The 21,211-nt window shown below is 40.6% G+C and overlaps 1 protein-coding gene across 2 annotated transcripts in view; it reads right to left on the bottom strand.

Moving 5' to 3' along the window:
- The window catches only part of LOC311143335 (PTB domain-containing engulfment adapter protein 1-like), a 132,818-nt gene extending 115,086 nt beyond the window's left edge, over nucleotides 1-17,732 (bottom strand). Inside the window, exon 1 of one of the 2 annotated variants that reach the window (XM_084179175.1) lies at nucleotides 17,576-17,732. The gene's annotated coding sequence lies outside the window, so the exon portion shown is untranslated. The remainder of the gene's footprint in view (nucleotides 1-17,575) is intronic. The other variant, XM_084179177.1, reaches the window with a different exon arrangement.
- Nucleotides 17,733-21,211: the final 3,479 nt, after the last annotated feature.

Raw genomic sequence — 21,211 nt, 5'->3', positions numbered from 1 at the left:
TGGCAGTGCATGTCAGAGCAAAAACCAAGCCATGAGGTCGAAGGAATTGTCCATAGAGCTCCGAGACAGGATTGTGTCGAGGCACAGATCTGGAGAAGGGTACCCAAACATTTATGCAGCATTGAAGGTCCCCAAGAACACAATGGCCTCAATCATTCTTAAATGTAGGAAGTTTGGAACCACCAAGACTCTTCCTAGAGCTGGCCACCCGGCCAAACTGAGCAATCGGGGGAGAAGGGCCTTGGTCAAGGAGGTGACCAAGAACCCGATGGTCACTCTGACAGAGCTCCAGAGTTCCTCTGTGGAGATGGGAGAACCTTCCAGAAGGACAACCATCTCTGCAGCTCTCCACCAATCAGGCCTTTATGGTGGACAGGCGGAAGCCACTTCTCAGTAAAAGGCACATGACAGCCAGCTTGGAGTTTGCCAAAAGGCACCTAAAGACTTTCTGACCATGAGAAACAAGATTATCTGGTCTGTTGAAACCAAGACTAATCTTTTTGGCCTGAATGCCAAGCGTCACATCTTGAGTAAACCTGGCACCATCCCTACAGTGAAGCATGGTGGTGGCAGCATCATGCAGTGGGGATTTTCTTCAGTGGCAGGGACTGGGAGAATAGTCAGGATCGAGAGAAAGATGAACGGAGCAAAGTAAAGAGAGATCCTTGATGAAAACCTGCTGCAGAGCACTCAGGACCTCAGACTGGGGGCGAAGGTTCACCTTCCAACAGGACAATGACCCTAAGCACACAGCCAAGACAACGCTTGAGTGGCTTCGGGACAAGTCTCTGAATGTCCTTGAGTGGCCCAGCCAGAGCCCGGACTTGAACCCGATCAAACATCTCTGGAGAGACCTGAAAATAGCTGTACAGCGACACTCCCCATCCAACCTGACAGAGCTTGAGAGGATCTGCAGAGAAGAATGGGAGGACCTCCCCAAATACTGGTGTGCCAAGCTTGTAGCGTCATACCCAAAAAGACAAGAGACTGTTATCGCTGCCAAAGGTGCTTCAACAAAGTACTGAGTAAAGGGTCTGAATACTTATGTAAATGTAATATTTTTTTATACATTTTGTCAAAAATGTATAAAAACCTATTTTTGCTTTGTCATTATGGGGTATTGTATGTAGATTGATGAGGGGGAAAAACACGTAATCCCATTAGAATAAGGCTGTAACGTAACAGAATGTGGAAAAAGTCAAGTGGTCTGAATACTTTCCGAATGCACTGTATTTATTTATGCAATTAATTCTTTACATTTTTGTTACGCCTATTCATCAGCATTTTGCGCACAATGTTCATAGCAAATCATTTGACCGCGCGCCTTGATAGTCGATCCCTTTCTCTTTTACGTTTTACCTTGTGAAAAGAAGCTGTTACTGTACTGTGTTATTTACTCTAATTACTAATCAAATGTATTGTAAGGAAAACGAAAACATGCTCCGTGTTGCAGCAGGCCTATGGAATAATGAGAAACAAATATCCTTGACTCTATCCGAGTCGATGAGCAAGGGGAAAGAAAACGATGCCAGTCAGCCTGCGCAGCCGGCCCATTGAAACTACACCTAAACTATACCCAAAACGAATTTCACACATAATAAGAGTTAGCCTAAAGACATGGCAGGGAAAGGAGCACCACTTTATCAAATCCTCCTTCAGAGTCACATGCAGGTAAAACGTTTTGATTTCTATATAGTATCGGAATGTGCATATTCTGCAGTTTCTAAGACACGTACCTTTGTCAGCTCTATTTCCAAATGTCACTTTTTCCATGATATCCGCGCTGCCCATGTGTTCAGCACATGAGCACTCGTGCGGCAGCTAAGCACTTGCACATGAGCACTGGCTCAGGCTATTAAGCAAAGACTAGTAAAATTATAAAACTTAAAATATGCTATTCTGTTTTTATATATATATATATATATATATATATATATATACATACCTTTTCTTATCCACAATGTTTCTTTAGACTTCCAAAAAACTAAATTATAATGGATTTCTTTGTGATGGATTTGATCTCTTGAACTTTGTGCTTTTTAGTTTTAACTTAAAGCCTAGAGCCAGTGTTTTTGCATCGTTCCCCTCTAAATCAGGGACTGATTTAGACCTGGGACATCAGGTGGGTGCAATTAACTATCAGGTAGAACAGAAAACCAGCAGGCTCCAGACCTCGTAGGGTCAGAGTTGAATACCCCTGGAATAGAGTAACATAAACTAATGAAAATGTTATTATGTTCTTTGAAATAATAGTTTTTTTGTAAACACAACCAAATGATTATTCTTCCAATAGCATATATGAAAAGTATTTATTAGGCCCAGTGTATGCTAATAGGCCGCCCAACAACGTTCTCTAGCGGATACTTATAGACAGAATGGCCCGGCGGTTCTAGTGTTAACCCTCTACTGCACATCGTTGCCCTTAGGCAACAGAAAACCTTTTTGCCACTCACCCCCATATATATATATTTTTTTTTTACAATTCCTACACTTGACAATATGTGATGACATGTCTGTAAACAATCCAATGAGGTGCAGAAGTTGGTATGATGTATCACCTGGGGGAGGGCCCTTCTTTCAGGAAGCAGAGTGATGTTTGTGCAAGGGTAAGATACATTTAATTATTTATCATGTTTAAATAGAGATAACTTCATAATAAATAGTATGTACTTGTGTAGAAACCTCTAAAGAAGCATATTTTATAGGTTTTTAACATATTTTCTCAAGGTAACATTGTGGAGTTAGGCTACTTTTTTGGGGCAATATCATGCTCAATGAAAGACATGTACTTGGATGTAAAATGATGTCCTTGGTCAATGTTTTTGCCAACATATCCACCGACATTCACAGGCAATGGACACAGAGACATTCTGTGTCAAAAGGAGCCTAATCGAGCAGTTAGGATCATACCCTCTGATAGCGATATTTGTTTTTTGCAATATACAACATTGGTACAACTAGACTTCACAGGCTCACACAGCCCTTGGTTATGACAAGAAATACCATCTGACTATAGACAATCATCTTCAATGAGCTAACCATACTATTAAGCCTGTAGCCTATACCACAAAGATTACCCTGATCCATTCAGAGTTCAATACAGAAATATATATTTTCAGAAAATCTTGCGATAATCGCTTTGAACATCAACAATAAATCTAATCCAAGGATAGAGAAAGGATGCTCAGAGTTTTGAATCAACACCCTGATATGTAGGCCTCGAGTATTGACAAGTCAACTGTGAGCATAAACAACACCATTAAACAGAGTAAACACTGATTATATTGGCACAAGGAGGCAGTAATGTAATGGCTACCCTATAAATCTCATTAGTTTTTATGTGGATTTAACTTTATGAGGGCGTCTGCCTGGGAGGTATCTCTCTAACCTTGACTGATTGGGGGAAGCCAGAATGAATAACTTACTTATCAGAGCTAAATTATGTATCACACCGTGTGCAGCCATGCCAAAATATATGACCCACAGACGTTTCAGGCCTGCCACGATGAGATATGCAGTCTGGCCACCCATTGAGGACGAAAGCCTGAAGCACTAAACAAAACCAATAAAATACAGATAATTTCCCCCCATTCATTACGAGCAGTAGGATACTACAGGCATGTTGTCAGAAGCGATGAAAAACGTCATAGTGCCGCAAGCCTGGGGAGCTTGCAAATTGAAAATGAACGGGAAATCAAGACTAATGAGTGTGTTATGAATTAAATAAAAGAGCCATAAAAGGTCATTATGGAATCATGTGGACATTAAAAGCTGCCGTTTTGCCCATAGTGTGATATTTTCCCAAATCGATTCCCTCTCAAAAGCTCTCTTTGACAAGATAGAAAGATATACTTTTGAGAAATAAATGCCGAGAATTTCTCTAGGGGTGTTGGTCTATAAAATACATGCCTTGCTGTGCTTCCAGCAGTAGTAATGTCAGTGCCATTGCCAGACTGGTTTTTAGCTCTTCTTAGCTGGGTTCTGTGAGCCGTGTTGCGTTTATATTTTTGTTCAATATATATTTTTACTTAATGACGACTACTCTAACTTTGCTATAGTGGATTGGCCTTGGCATGCATTCAAGATGACAGTAAACATCAGGGTTAAGGAAGTGTAAAACATCGTAACATCTCAAAAATAGCTATCTATAGAAAACATTACACTTGAAAATGTGGCAATTTGTTTAATTCTCTCAAAACAAGCAGTAATAAAACTGTTTACAGGTCCCGTGTGGCTCAGCTGGTAGAGCATGGCGCTTGCAACGCCAGGGTTGTGGGTTCGATTCCCACGGGGGACCAGTATGAAAAAAGTATTAACTCACTACTGGGAAGTCACTCTGGATAAGAGTGTCTGCTAAATGTCTAAAATGTGTAAATGTACAACATTTAGTCATGGACTTCCTCTCAGCCTTAGCTGTGAATTGCCTACTACATTCTGACCTGTGACAGTAGGCAGTGCTCCTCCAAAATGTCAACAAAGCCGGATCATGAATACAAAAGCATGCAGCATTTAATATGTAAGTGACTTGGGACAGACCTAATCTCTGTTAACCCAGAGGTAAAATCTCACGGAATTTGTTCAGCTGCGTGATCTGTGTTCACCCACTTCCAATTCGTGTTGGCTCACATGCGAAGCATTCGATGCAAAGCAGTGTAAACACCGCCTTCGCCCAAATCCTGATACGTCCAAATAACCAGTGACAAAAACATTTAAGATATAACAAATGCTGATTTCAAGCATCCCATTTAGCCCTGGCAAATTCTCTCGGTCTTAACGCAGAATCTGCCCATGGGAGATTAGGACCAACCAAATGTACAGAGTAGAACATTATAGGTTCTGAGACATTCTGGGTGAGAAAATGATGCCTTTAGCAAGCAGGTTGGTCCCATCCCAACAAGCTTATCAGAAGTGCATTTACAGAAATTACACTTGATTGAATTCTTTTTTTGCCAAGACCTTATTTTCTGATAAATCTGCTGTTAAAGAGTTAAGTGACTGATGAACATGACCAAAAATGTGTGCAACCAGAGGCTAAGTTTTGTCATAAGAGAAGACAGTAGTGGGCAGGTGGATTTGGAATCCATTTTAAACCCTCCTTTGAAAAGCTTAGCTTTGTTTACAAACTACTGCCCACGCACACGTCTAATGAAAACTAGTACAAGTAGTAAAAGTAGGTTCTTACAGTTCCCACAACCATTCTGTTATTTTGTTTAAACCCTGGGAAAAAAAGATCTGAGACCGCGTAAATACCGCAATGCAGGCTCGACTGAATCGAGACACCAATATAGCACTGACATCACATAACCATGGTGACAGAGTCTGTATTTTATTAAGCTTTACATCACCTTTGACACCAAACTATTAAAATGTTATAAATATTACTGACAAGGATAAGGCCCAAAAAATCTAATTACAACACTTATATTTAGTTGGCTCGTTAATACACTGCAGTTATCCAAGGAGGAAAATGTGCTGCAGTGAACGTTCAATTCCAAATATGCATGAAGTCAACGAGTCATTTTTATTAAAGGTCGCTATAAGTCTTCATAACCAGAGCTTTGACATGCAGGTAAATTTGACAGTGGCACACTGGGCCAGTTCCAAGTGAAAACTACTGGCCCGAATGAGAAAATTACTGGCCCGGGCCAAGATCACAGAAAAACAAGTTATGCACGCAGAATTTCAACCGTTGGTGATTTCATGTTTCATTTGCAGTCTTGGCTAGAACCTTTTATAGCCAACCATAAAATCGGATATTTACACTGATTGTTTAGAAAACAAAACTAAAATAATCCCCCCTCTCAATGACGACATATATTATAGCCTATATTAAAACATTTAAAATGTAATATTCCCCTTCAGAAATTTGCCCAATAACATATTGATGAAAATCTTTAGGACCTGTACATGGTCCATTTTATCAGGCAGGTGTGCTATTTTAGCAATAAGCATTATCACCTGTCTGATGCAGCATGGTGGCTACATGGCTGAAGCCATGGGGTTACTCATCGGCATTGTTTACCACAATGGGCTAATCATTGGCTAGATCACAGACTCTAAATATCATCTTGTTGCTTGTTTCTTGTTTAATGTCCCAAAAAGAACTCCCACTGGCACTAATAAAATCATGTAATTTTTACACTGTTTATAAATACAGTGTACATTTTGTGAATTTTACAGTGAATGTAGGCCTACCGTTTATGCATTCGAATGGCCGACACGCTTCCTGCGATGACTTTTTTTATTGTCATGCCAGACACTCAAGATTGTAAAACGCTGCCTTTTTGTGGAAAAATTGGAATTGACAAATAAATCAAACAGCACTGTAAAGCTGGGATCCCCCTCTTTTCAGTAACTACCATCAAAACTGTTGTATTTTCCCGAGATTGCATTTAGGAATGTTGCACAGTGACTGGGATTATTAGAACACGTTACTTTCTGAGCAGCAATCAGATGTACAGTGGGGAAAAAAGTATTTAGTCAGCCACCAATTGTGCAAGTTCTCCCACTTAAAAAGATGAGAGAGGCCTGTAATTTTCATCAGAAAATCACATTGTAGGATTTTTAATGAATTTATTTGCAAATTATGGTGGAAGTTAAGTATTTGGTCAATAACAAAAGTTTTTCAATACTTTGTTATATACCCTTTGTTGGCAATGACACAGGTCAAACGTTTTCTGTAAGTCTTCACAAGGTTTTCACACACTGTTGCTGGTATTTTTGCCCATTCCTCCATGCAGATCTCCTCTAGAGCAGTGATGTTTTGGGGCTGTCGCTGGGCAACACAGACTTTCAAATCCCTCCAAAGATTTTCTATGGGGTTGAGATCTGGAGACTGGCTAGGCCACTCAAGGACCTTGAAATGCTTCTTACGAAGCCACTCCTTCGTTGCCCGGGCGGTGTGTTTGGGATCATTGTCATGCTGAAAGACCCAGCCACGTTTCATCTTCAATGCCCTTGCTGATGGAAGGAGGTTTTCACTCAAAATCTCACGATACATGGCCCCATTCATTCTTTCTTTTACATGGATCAGTCGTCCTGGTCCCTTTGCAGAAAAACAGCCCCAAAGCATGATGTTTCCACCCCCATGCTTCACAGTAGGTATGGTGTTCTTTGGATGCAACTCAGCATTCTTTGTCCTCCAAACACGACGAGTTGAGTTTTTACCAAAAAGTTATATTTTGGTTTCATCTGACCATATGACATTCTCCCAATCCTCTTCTGGATCATCCAAATGCACTCTAGCAAACTTCAGACGGGCCTGGACATGTACTGGCTTAAGCAGGGGGACACGTCTGGCACTGCAGGATTTGAGTCCCTGGCGGCGTAGTGTGTTACTGATGGTAGGCTTTGTTACTTTGGTCCCAGCTCTCTGCAGGTCATTCACTAGGTCCCCCCGTGTGGTTCTGGGATTTTTGCTCACCGTTCTTGTGATCATTTTGACCCCACGGGGTAAGATCTTGCGTGGAGCCCCAGATCGAGGGAGATTATCAGTGGTCTTGTATGTCTTCCATTTCCTAATAATTGCTCCCACAGTTGATTTCTTCAAACCAAGCTGCTTACCTATTGCAGATTCAGTCTTCCCAGCCTGGTGCAGGTCTACAATTTTGTTTCTGGTGTCCTTTGACAGCTCTTTGGTCTTGGCCATAGTGGAGTTTGGAGTTTGACTGTTTGAGGTTGTGGACAGGTGTCTTTTATACTGATAACAAGTTCAAACAGGTGCCATTAATATAGGTAACGAGTGGAGGTGGGAGGAGCCTCTTAAAGAAGAAGTTACAGGTCTGTGAGAGCCAGAAATCTTGCTTGTTTGTAGGTGACCAAATACTTATTTTCCACTATAATTTGCAAATAAATTCATTAAAAATCCTACAATGTGATTTTCTGGATTTTTTTTCTCAATTTGTCTGTCATAGTTGACGTGTACCTATGATGAAAATTACAGGCCTCTCTCATCTTTTTAAGTGGGAGAACTTGCACAATTGGTGGCTGACTAAATACTTTTTTCCCCACTGTATGAGGAGTTGCGGCTCTTTCCACCCAACAGTATTACAGTGGGGAAAAAAAGTATTTAGTCAGCCACCAATTGTGCAAGTTCTTCCACTTAAAAAGATGAGAGAGGCCTGTAATTTTCATCATAGGTACACGTCAACTATGACAGACAAATTGAGCGAAAAAAAATCCAGAAAATCACATTGTAGGATTTTAAATGAATTTATTTGCAAATTATGATGGAAAAAAAGTATTTGGTCACCTACAAACAAGCAAGATTTCTGGCTCTCACAAACCTGTAACTTCTTCTTTAAGAGGCTCCTCTGTCCTCCACTCGTTACCTGTATTAATGGCACCTGTTTGAACTTGTTATCAGTATAAAAGACACCTGTCCACAACCTCAAACAGTCACACTCCAAACTCCACTATAGCCAAGACCAAAGAGCTGTCAAAGGACACCAGAAACAAAATTGTAGACCTGCACCAGGCTGGGAAGACTGAATCTGCAATAGGTAAGCAGCTTGGTTTGAAGAAATCAACTGTGGGAGCAATTATTAGGAAATGGAAGACATACAAGACCACTGATAATCTCCCTCGATCTGGGGCTCCACGCAAGATCTCACCCCGTGGGGTCAAAATGATCACAAGAACGGTGAGCAAAAATCCCAGAACCACACAGGGGGACCTAGTGAATGACCTGCAGAGAGCTGGGACCAAAGTAACAAAGCCTACCATCAGTAACACACTACGCCACCAGGGACTCAAATCCTGCAGTACAAGACGTGTCCCCCTGCTTAAGACAATACATGTCCAGGCCCGTCTGATGTTTGCTAGAGTGCATTTGGATGATCCAGAAGAGGATTGGGAGAATGTCATATGGTCAGATGAAATCAAAATATAACTTTTTGGTAAAAACTTAACTCGTCGTGTTTGGAGGACAAAGAATGTTGAGTTGCATCCAAAGAACACCATACCTACTGTGAATCATGGGGGTGGAAACATCATGCTTTGGGGCTGTTTTTCTGCAAAGGGACCAGAACGACTGATCCGTGTAAAGGAAAGAATGAATGGGGCCATGTATCGTGAGATTTTGAGTGAAACCTCCTTCCATCAGCAAGGGCATTGTAGATGAAACGTGGCTGGGTCTTTCAGCATGACAATGATCCCAAACACACCGCCCGGGCAACGAAGGAGTGGCTTCGTAAGAAGCATTTCAAGGTCCTGGAGTGGCCTAGCCAGTCTCCAGATCTCAACCCCATAGAAAATCTTTGGAGGGAGTTGAATGTCCGTGTTGCCCAGCGACAGCCCCAAAACATCACTGCTCTAGAGGAGATCTGCATGGAGGAATGGGCCAAAATACCAGCAACAGTGTGTGAAAACCTTATGAAGAATAAACAGAAAACGTTTGACCTGTGTCATTGCCAACAAAGGGTATATAACAAAGTATTGAGAAACTTTTGTTATTGACCAAATACTTATTTTCCACCATCATTTGCAAATAAATTCATTAAAAATCCTACAATGTGATTTTCTGGATTTTTTTTCTCATTTTGTCTGTCATAGTTGACGTGTACCTATGATGAAAATTACAGGCCTCTCTCATCCTTTTAAGTGGGAGAACTTGCACAATTGGTGGCTGACTAAATACTTTTTTTCCCCACTGTATATTCAGCGGACAAATGAACGACTTCGGGAATTAATCTGGTTTTTAAACAATTATATAGGCCTAGACTACAGAATAGCATTATTACCAATATTCACTTTGTATTTAATCAACAAGTGATTTGTGTAAATAATTTTCATGTCTTGACAAGCAAGCAGCTCCATAGTGTAGGCCTATGTAAACCTTTCTTTGCTAACAATGACATCGCTGTGTCTGATATAAAAAAAGACTGAAAAACACGTGGAGGGCTTCTGAATGCGCGTGTCGATGTTCATCTCTGAATGAATGGACTTCCCGCCTCCGCTGAGACGGATCTGGTGCGAGTATCCAGGACCTAGCCTACTGAGGCCGGGGCTCACTCGAGACCGAGAGGGAAGGCTTTGACACAAAATTATTTAGGCAACAGGGATCTTGATCCAGGAGGGGACTGAACGTCTCCGTTGTAACCAAGAAGCTAATCTTGACATCTAGCCAAATGCATAGCATGAGCCCCGAGCTGCATATAATTTATTTGACACATCTTAAGAGTTCTTATAGATTTACTTCACTTATAGTTACAAGCAGTGGCATAGCACGCACCCTCGCAGCCCCCCACCCCCCTGTGTACGGTATAAACGGTATATCTCCCAAGCCTACTGTATGCTATCAACTCTAAATAAGAGTGATAGCCTATAAGAGTCATGCTATTTGTAAGGAGAATTCAAAGCATGGATAGCCAAGAGCTACAGGTCTCCTGCTGCTGTAAATCCCATAAATAATGGCTTCACCCAAAGGCCACTAACATAAAGAGATTCATCCCTTATGAAGCATGTCTTATGTCCTTCAACTTGGGCTTGCTCAGAGGTCAGAATGACTTACTGAAGGCTGTATTAAAATGCTCTTAGAATTCCTCTCTGGTAGGGTCTCACAAATGATGAAATCTACAAAGCCTTTTCCCAGCAAACGTTGGTGAAACACCAGAATCTATGCAAAGTGATTTATTGTGTCTCCAACCGCCCCGTACAGAGGTCACCACTTCCTTGGAGATCAAACTGTTGGGAGCTTGCATTTAAAGGACATCCCTATAGTCTGGCTGTACCCAGAGAATATTACACATTTAGTACCAGACAAAAGCATGTAGCAGTACACATGAAACGCATTAACAAAAACGGTGAACGATATTTCAGAAACATGTTTAAAACCAACAGGTATAATGCTTTATTACTTGTCATGTATGAGCTCTTAAATGTCTTATTATTTGGTGGATAACATATATATATTTACACTGAGTTTACAAAACATTAAGAACACCTGCTCTTTCCATGACACAGACTGACCAGGTGAATCCAGGTGAAAGCTATGATCACTTATTGATGTCACTTGTTAAATCCACTTCAATTAGTGTAGATGAAGGGGGGGGGGGGGGGGGGGGGGAGACAGGTTAAAGAAGGATTTAACAAGAGGGTGAATGGGCAAGACAAAATATTGAAGTGCCTTTAAACGGGGTATGGTAGTAGGTGCCAGGCGCACTGGTTTGTGTGAAGAACTGCAACACTGCTGGCTTTTTCATGCTCAACAGTTTCCCGTGTTTATCAAGAATGGTCCACCACCCAAAGGACATCCAGCCAACTTGACACAATTGTGGGAAGCATTGGCGTCAACATGGGCCAGCATCCCTGTGGACCGCTTTCGACACCTTGTAGAGTCCATGCCCCGACGAAATGAGAGGGGGGGGGGGGGTTGCAACTCCATATTAGGAAGGTGTTCCTAATGTTTGGTATACTCAGTGTATATGCTGCATGTATATTTCTATGTTGCAAATATCTGTTACTTAGACCAGATAACAAGGACAAAATAATAAGACTTGCATAGGACTGTAGCACATGCTTATGCCAAGTCTTAGCACTATACATGTAGCATTCAGTAGAATTATAACAATATTTCAGTTATGTTGAAATGTACTATTTTGATCAGGCCATTCGATGTTGTAAGACTACCTCCTAGACTGACTGTGTAGTGTTAGAGGATCCAGGCTGATACGATGCCTAATTTATCATAATTAAAGTTTTCATTAGGCCTGCTGCCTAACTTAGTTCATTTCCATCTGGCAGATTGATTTACTCGCTACCAGTTGGGTGTTTTTAAGGATCAGTAGCAACTGTTGTAAACATTCTAGGGCGCAATTACAAAGCCTCTCTTACACAGAAATTGTAGGATAATGCAGGTGATTTGTGCTGCGCAATACAACTTTGACAGGAGGTTTTAAGTAATATTCAATGCAGCTTTTGTCACTATTATCTAGCTTTGGATATCAAGTCCATTCTGGGCACTTCAAATGTCTGGACATTTCATGTTTTATTGGTTTGTTTCCAATGGCCTTTTAAAAAGTTCCATCTAGAATAACGGTCTACTTACCAGATCATAAGGTTCTTTATTGCATTTATAATAAGGTTTTTCTATGAGGTCATGCATATTAGAATGTTTTCATTCCTACATAATTCCACACTAAATTTATTCCGATGTCTTTACAGGAATGTAGCACATTATAAAGTTTTTCACTCTTTTACAACTCAGTTCTTAGTTGTACAATCCGTGAGGCTATACAATGCGTTGCCATTTAAAATGATTTGTACAGAAGTAGAAACACACAAAAGTGCCGTCAATTGAGACATTAAAAAGCATTGACTGTGAAAATACATTCTAAAGTCCTGCGTAGCTCAGTTGGTAGAGCATGTCGCTTGCAATGCCAGGGTTGTGGGTTTGTTTCCCACGGGGTGTCCAGTATGAAAAAAGTATGAAAATGTATGCACTCACTAACTGTAAGTCGCTCTGGATAAGCGCGTCTGCTAAATGACTACAATGTGAAGTGTGCCTGGGAGTTGAGCAGTATTTTCTTTGACATGGTAGGTTTTCTGTACTGTAGCTCGGGTCAAGTCAATAACTCAACTCTCCCCGACCCCCACCAGTCTAGTCAACTGGAAGTCGTTTAGCTAGAGTGGTTCCAAACGACTTCCAGTTTGATTCCAGGTTTCAATAACAAAGGGTCCCATCACAGCTTGGAAAGTCTTCATTCAATTTTTACATTTACGTCATTTAGCAGACGCTCTTATCCAGATAGCCAGTGGGACAACCACTCCTTTTTTTTGTATGGGGTGGGGAGAAGGATTACTGTTATCCTATCCCAGGTATTCCTTAAAGAGGTAGGGTTTCAAGTGTCTCCGGAAGGTTGTCAGTGACTCCGCTGTCCTGTCGTCATGGGGGAGCTTGTTCCACCATTGGGGTGCCAGAGTAGCGAATAGCTAAGAGTGGGAACTGTGCTTCCGTAGAGGTAGGGGGGCTAGCAGGCCAGAGGTGGATGAACGTAGTGCCCTCGTTTGGGTGTAGGGTCAATAACAACAATGTCCATCTGCCTGGAACAATTAAGACAAAGACTTTATATTCGCCGAAGGGGGAATATCACAGGACCTAATAACTTTCTGCCACAGCATTTACAAGGGCCGATGATTAATTGAGATGTGTAATAAGTGCAGAGAGGATTAATTCACTCATTACGTCTGAAATTCAAAGCTTTGACATTTCAGGGAGTCAATGCTCATGTCAAGCAAGAAAAAAACATCAATAGTCTCAGCTTCACTGACTCGCTCCTGCCACACACTGTCCTGAATTAAAGAATGAACAATTTAGACATGTCATTATTGTGTAGCCTGCACATAGACATTATATTAGTTATTAGCATTTCTTTGAGATGAGTGCAGGTTCTCCACTAAGTGTCCATCACCTTTTAAGTTTACCTCAATTACTTGTCACATTAGGAGTGGGCCTATTTGGTCAAAGATTTAAATAAATCTGTGATAAGGATGAGGCTAAAAGTAAACTGATCAATATATAATGCAGCAGTAAGTGATAGAGGCAGCTCCCAGGCACGTTGTTTGAAGATTGGAGTGATGGAGATCTCAGTGACAGTGAGGGATAGTCAGCATCGGCTGATAGTGATGATGTTATCAGTCACTGTGAGTATGGTCTCAGACTCAGACAGACACATGAAGCACTGAGTACACTGTTGTTGCTGTAAGGTTGGGCCAAGGTAAATCCTCAACCCTGGCACAATGGCTAAGTAACAAAACTATTAAAGATGCATAATAAATGTTTTGTGTAATTTCAGCCAGTAGTTTTGAAAGTAGCGCTAACGAGCCAAAACGAGTCCCCAAAAATTGTGCACAATTTTGTACATCATCCATTTCTTATGTGTTACGTCCTGCATATTTTTTTTAAGACCCTGTAATTTGTATAATATGTTATAAATTGGAATTTGTACAATATGTTACGAATTATTTGTAAGTGCTTAAGATCCTGTTCAATCTCTTTAAGTCAATATCAATTAGTCACTGTATAAAATTAAATTTTGATGAGACACAGCATTCTCCAACATTTTAAAACATCAAATGAAAGAAAATCCATCAACTTACCATAAAACATTTAGGCTTATCAAGACTAAGATCTAAGGAGCAAGAGGCAGAAAATGACAACTTTGAGTTAGCCTATACGCCTACGATCAGATAGAATGTTATTCTGCACACTCCGCTGTTGAGTCAATCTACCAAACCTGTAAACTGGGTTATCCTCCCTCTGGTTTACTGCACTTCAAACAAGTGCCATTGCAGACTCAATGACACACATCTGACTGACAGTGCTTGACTTGTTTAAAGTGCAGCCTTCACAGATCTCAGCATGACTCAGTACGGTATAGTTCAGCGGAACGTTCCTAAACCCAGCAAAACTCTCCTGCGACGACCCACTGTAGCCCGAGCTTTATGTGTCACTTCAGGGAGTTTCAGCTGAATAAGATGTTTTTTTGTTTTTTTTTTGCCTCGCTTATATTATGACCTTAATTTAACTATGCGCTCCAATCCTACACAGAGTTCCATGACCGCTACTGCTTCTCTCGCGGTCATTGAGGCCCGCTGGAAATTGAAAAAAGATCAGTTGGCCCTCTGCTTTATCCTGGGCCTTTAGGCTCATTCACAATGATTTGCAAAAGGGGTGGAATTCATTGTGTACAATAAGAGCCAAAAGGCATTGCACATTGGCATCAGGGTTACAGTTGCTCACAATGGAAACATTGTTTGCCCAGATACATTAAGCTATATAGCCTTGTTTCTCAGGTAATGGGCAGCGTGTAGCAGACAATGTTTGGGATGTGGAGCTGTTTCTTAATAAACCAGTCAATCAATTTGAATCAAATCAAATTAAAGTTTATTGGTCGCGTACACAGATTTGCAGATGTTATCGCAGGTGCAGCGAAACGCTTGTGTTTCTAGCTTCAACAGTGCAGTAATGTTTAGACAGTGCAGTAATATATAGACAGTGCAGTAATATCTAGACAGTGCAGTAATATCTAGACACTGCAGTAATATCTAGACAGTGCAGTAATGTCTAGACAGTGCAGTAATATATAGACAGTGCAGTAATATCTAGACAGTGCAGTAATGTATAGACAGTGCAGTAATATATAGACAGTGCAGTAATATCTAGACAGTGCAGTAATATCTAGACAGTGCAGTAATATATAGACAGTGCAGTAATATCTAGACAGTGCAGTAATATCTAGACAGTGCAGTAATATCTAGACACTGCAGTAATATCTAGACACTGCAGTAATATCTAGACAGTGCAGTAATATCTAGACAGTGCAGTAATGTCTAGACAGTGCAGTAATATCTAGACAGTGCAGTAATATCTAGACAGTGCAGTAATATCTAGACAGTGCAGTAATATATAGACAGTGCAGTAATATCTAGACAGTGCAGTAATATCTAGACAGTGCAGTAATATCTAGACACTGCAGTAATATCTAGACACTGCAGTAATATCTAGACAGTGCAGTAATATCTAGACACTGCAGTAATATCTAGACAGTGCAGTAATGTCTAGACAGTGCAGTAATATCTAGACAGTGCAGTATTATCTAGACAGTGCAGTAATATCTAGACAGTGCAGTAATATCTAGACAGTGCAGTAATATCTAGACAGTGCAGTAATATCTAGACAGTGCAGTAATATATAGACAGTGCAGTAATATCTAGACAGTGCAGTATATCTAGACACTGCAGTAATGTCTAGACACTGCAGTAATATCTAGACACTGCAGTAATATCTAGACAGTGCAGTAATATCTAGACAGTGCAGTAATGTCTAGACAGTGCAGTAATGTCTAGACAGTGCAGTAATATCTAGACAGTGCAGTAATATCTAGACAGTGCAGTAATATCTACACAGTGCAGTAATATCTAGACAGTGCAGTAATATCTAGACAGTGCAGTAATATCTAGACAGTGCAGTAATGTCTAGACAGTGCAGTAATATCTAGACAGTGCAGTAATATCTAGACACTGCAGTAATATCTATACAATTCATCAAACTACCACAGACACTACAATACTATTTCAGAGATCAAAATGTACATCAATAGAAATTGTGTGTGAGACATGGCTGGTGATAAAGACAAAGACAGCATCCTACAGTACTTTTACCAAAAAAAAAGACATGCTTATACTAACCACATGTCCTGTAGTGGACAGAGTTAATTTTGGCACTGAGAGCAAAAACCTGTTTTCTCTGAGAGGTAAATGTGGACTGCATGTCATTTTCATCCAGAGCTCCTCTTTTGCCCCAGGGTGAAAACTACAGTGCCTCCGGTATCTCTACAGTGAGCGGTCCAGCTCTATGGCAAAATGCAGAAGACTGCCCCCACGGACGAAATAGTGCAACGTAATAACCAGTAAGAAAGCTACTGAAGGAAAGGAACCATGGTGAAAGTGTGAAAAAATAGAGCTTGTTCAGTGACAATGATTCAAATCAAATAAAAATCTAATTGTATTTGTCACATGCGCCGAATACGACAGGTGTAGACCTTACCGTGAAATGTTCCTTATAAGCCCTTAACCAACAATGCAGTTCAAGAAATAGAGTTAGGAAAATATTTACTAAATAAACTGAAGTAAAAAATAAAAAGTAACACAATAAAATAACAATAACGAGGCTATATACAGGGGGTACCGGTACCAAGTCAATGTGCGGGGGTACAGGTTAGTCCAGGTAATTTGTACATGTAGATAGGGGTAAAGTGACAATGCATAAATAATAATGGGGGGGGGGGGGCTCAATGTAAATAGTCCGGGTGCCCATTTTATTAATTATTCAGCAGTCTTATAGCTTGGGGGTAGAAACTGTTAAGGAGCCTTTTGGACCTAGATTATGGGACATCTGCAGACAGAAATGTCTGATATGAACATACAATATCCCCAATATTGAAATAGGTCCTAGTAGTAGGCTAGCCTAGCAGTAGACGAGTAGGCTAGTAACAGCAGTAGTATTATTATTTTTTTTTTCCATCAGCTGTGGAATGTACAATTTGTATGGCAACTACATTTTCTCTGAAAGTCTGAAAAATCGATATGCAAATGTTTTTAAGCAGTTACCACAGTGAAATGACAATGTAATAACACCGTTATAACTGGTAATAACGCCGTTATAATGGGTCTCTATAAAGTGCAATAATGAACATGAAAAAAGAGCCATACCTTCTCCGTGCACTGAAATACGAGTCTTGTGGCTTGACTTATACATGCAGTTGTGGGACATGATTCCAATAGACGAATTGCAATTTTATATCAGTGCACTCAATACAGTTTGCCTTCTGTCGTTATGTCTACCAACAGTCAAACTTAAAGTTCCACTTTACGCTCGCATCCATGTTGAAGCACATGAACCTGTCTGTCCTTGTGCGCGCTACAAAGTTTATTGTCAACATCACCGACGTTGTTTTGAACTGAAAACAACAAAAAGGCTACACAAACACGCGACTTCATCAACATCCGAACACAAAACTAAGTGTGTAGGCTAATCCCATTCCAAAAACGCATGAAAAAATATGAATTGACTTACCTAACAACACGACAGATAACAGGCTGTCCTGGAAGATGGTCCTCGGCGATACCACATCAACCCACCCTCTCATGCCCTCCTCATCTCAACACACAGCTGCTGGAAAAGTTTCATGACGTCGACGTACTCGGGTTAACGTTGCTGATCTACTGGAAGTGCCAGCAAGCGGCACATTTAAAGCGACAGCTCATGGGGTGGTAACAAATTGACATACATCTGGACATCAAGTGCCACCTTTTTGCAGCTAGAAAATGTTCACCAAAAAAAAAACCTTTCCACTTACAATTAACTCATTATAATTGGTAGAGTCTCTGTTTGAATTAGTCAATGTAGATTTTCAACCAGATCTCTGAACAGGAAGACCTAAGAATAGTTTAACTAAATCTTGCCTCACCTCTACTCCAAGGTCTCTATCATGGATCAACTGAGGACGACCATTTTGATTATTAGAAAGTAGGTGCCTGAAACACTCATCATTCTGTCTTTCTATTTGTTTATTTCTGGATATTTCACCTTATTATCTCCTATTGTTTTTATTTGGGATATTTCACCTTATTATCTCCTATTGTTTTTATTTGGGATATTTCACCTTATTATCTCCTATTGTTTTTATTCGGGATATTTCACCTTATTATCTCCTATTGTTTTTATTTGGGATATTTCACCTTATTATCTCCTATTGTTTTTATTTGGGATATTTCACCTTATTATCTCCTATTGTTTTTATTCGGGATATTTCACCTTATTATCTCCTATTGTTTTTATTTGGGATATTTCACCTTATTATCTCCTATTGTTTTTATTCGGGATATTTCACCTTATTATCTCCTATTGTTTTTATTCGGGATATTTCACCTTATTATCTCCTATTGTTTTTATTCGGGATATTTCACCTTATTATCTCCTATTGTTTTTATTCGGGATATTTCACCTTATTATCTCCTATTGTTTTTATTCGGGATATTTCACCTTATTATCTCCTATTGTTTTCAACACATTCATTCAGATTCCATTACAGCTGAAAATTGCATTTCAACAAGAGTACTCACAGAAGACGTATATCGGTCCATTTTTCTTATTGGTGAAATGAGGCCCTGCATTAAGAGTGCAGAAAAGCACAGATCCTCATATCCATCACCATCACAGCTCATCACACCAGCAGTCAAAAGAAGACTCGCACGAAATGTCTCTGAAATATTGATGGAAGAAATGTTCAGGTGAGGCTTCTCTGACTGAGGCTGATATGAAAGTCCATCAGCATGGAAATTGCTTACATTTTGATATGAGTTTTCAGATGTAAAAAACTATTTGCCACAGATACTGACAGCAGGGGCCTGTTCCCTGTTGGGTTTTCTGAGTGAGAAAGGTGGACGGTAACCTTTTGGTGAATGAGATTAGGTGGAAGGTGGTATCACGTAAAAGCCAGAGTTTACTTTTTAATACTAAAATACACCTAAAGAAACTCTGACCGCTACAAACTGGTTAGCTAGTTGTGATGCTTACAGTTTTGTTTGTCTGTGATTCATTGGACGTTGATGACATGAGCCTGGTTCAATTCCACTGTTAGATTGGTTTAAAGGGGCAATCCGCAGTTGAAACAATAACAAAGGCACCCCACCTTTGTTTTGGTAAAAAGCTGAGGGATGGGCCAGGAGAAATGTAACCACTCTTAAATTCATAGACAGAGCTATTGATGCAAGGTCTGACCATCCAAGATATAACAATTATAGTTTTAAGCACATTTTGAGGCTATGCAGTGTTAGTTTACATTTGCAATATTTACAAAGATTGGTGTAAAGCAAGCTCGTATTTTGGGTTCTGATGAGGTGTGACAGCTGAACTAAGTTCATTAGGCATTTATAAGTTATATTCTTCACAAATCAATGAGTATATATCCTTAATTCATATAAATCCTAAATGGATGCACTGTGGATTGTCCCTTTAAAGTGTATCCTATATTAAACACAGCTTGAATACGGACACATTGTAATATGCAGCAATGACTTGGGGAAGAATTTCAGAGGCGATAAGAGGGGTTGAATGATCCAATTGCGAACTGAGGTAGCCATGGTATTATGGACTGCTAGGTTGGAAATGTTAATCCAGGACTCAGGTTAACACCTTTTCTCTTGCAACAAGTGCCATGGGATTGTTAATGACCATGAGTCAAAACTTCAGTGTAAATTCACAATGATGGCATACATTGGGATATCAGGATCTGGTCCTTAGTTATAGGGATGAGTACCTTCTACTGGCCCTCCAACACCACTGATGAGTACCTTCTACTGGCCCTCCAACACCACTGATGAGTATCTTCTACTGGCCCTCCAACACCACTGATGAGTATCTTCTACTGGCCCTCCAACACCACTGATGAGTACCTTCTACTGGCCCTCCAACACCACTGATGAGTATCTTCTACTGGCCCTGCAACACCACTGATGAGTACCTTCTACTGGTCCTCCAACACCACTTCCCTTACAGCAGAATCTGGTCTCCCATCCAGGTATCAACAGGGTGTAGACCTACTTAGTTTCGTATGAGAGCCAGCAGGGGGTTGCAGGGTGGTATAGTTAGTCTCACACACAGTGCTGTTATTAAAATATTTTGTTTATTTCTCAAAAAGTTTGTAGAAATCTGGGATGAGCCTAAATAATACTATAAAAATAAATAGAAACTAAATAAATAAAACTGCACTCTCAAAGAACTGATAAACATCAGAGATTCAGGAAGCCGCCTATCAGTCAAGGCTCTGCCGCTTTGTCCCAGATACTTTAAACACCAAGCCCTGTAAATGTAAACCTGTTTGGGCCGTGCTTATGTTTGCAATAGCTACAAACAACTATGTTTGTTCGAACTGTTTGTGTACAAGCGGCAGTGGAGTCACATTTTTTTACATTTTAGTCATTTAGCAGACGCTCTTATCCAGAGCGACTTACAGTTAGTGAGTGCATACATTATTTTTATATTTTTCATACTGGCCCCCCGTGGGAATCGAACCCACAACCCTGGTGTTTCAAACACCATGCTCTACCAACTGAGCTACATCCCTGCCGGACATTCCCTCCCCTACCCTGGACGACGCTGGGCCAATTTTGCGCCGCCCCATGGGTCTCCCGGTCGGGGTCAGAGCCTGGATTCGAACCAGGATCTCTAGTGGCACAGCTAGCACTGCGATGCAGTGCCTTAGACCACTGCGCCACTCGGGATGTGCTCAGTCATGGAGTGACTGAGCACTGAGCAGCAGCTGAAAGGAGGTAGGCTAGTGGATCCCGCATGTGCAGAAATCTCCATATTTTTTGCAACAGCAGGTCGGGGTCCAGAAAATCCGGAACCGCAGCCAAAATACAAATTTTCCCTCCTGTTATCGGAGCCTTGCAGACAGAGTCATTCCTTTTCTCCTTCTCTGCAATCACTTACAGTGGCTTGCGAAAGTATTCACCCCCCCCACCCCTTGGTATTTTTCCTATTTTGTTGCCTAACAACCTGGAAATAAAATAGATTTTGGGGGGGTTTGATTTACACAACATGTCCACCACTTTCTTATTTTTCAAGAAAACTTGAGCGTGCATAACTATTCACCCCCCCAAAGTCAATACATTGTAGAGCCACCTTTTGCAGCAATTACAGCTGCAA

Source organism: Coregonus lavaretus (genome assembly GCF_964263955.1).
Source record: "Coregonus lavaretus genome assembly, chromosome: 16".
Classification (NCBI taxonomy): domain Eukaryota; kingdom Metazoa; phylum Chordata; class Actinopteri; order Salmoniformes; family Salmonidae; genus Coregonus; species Coregonus lavaretus.
This window is presented reverse-complemented; position numbering and strand designations above follow the sequence as displayed.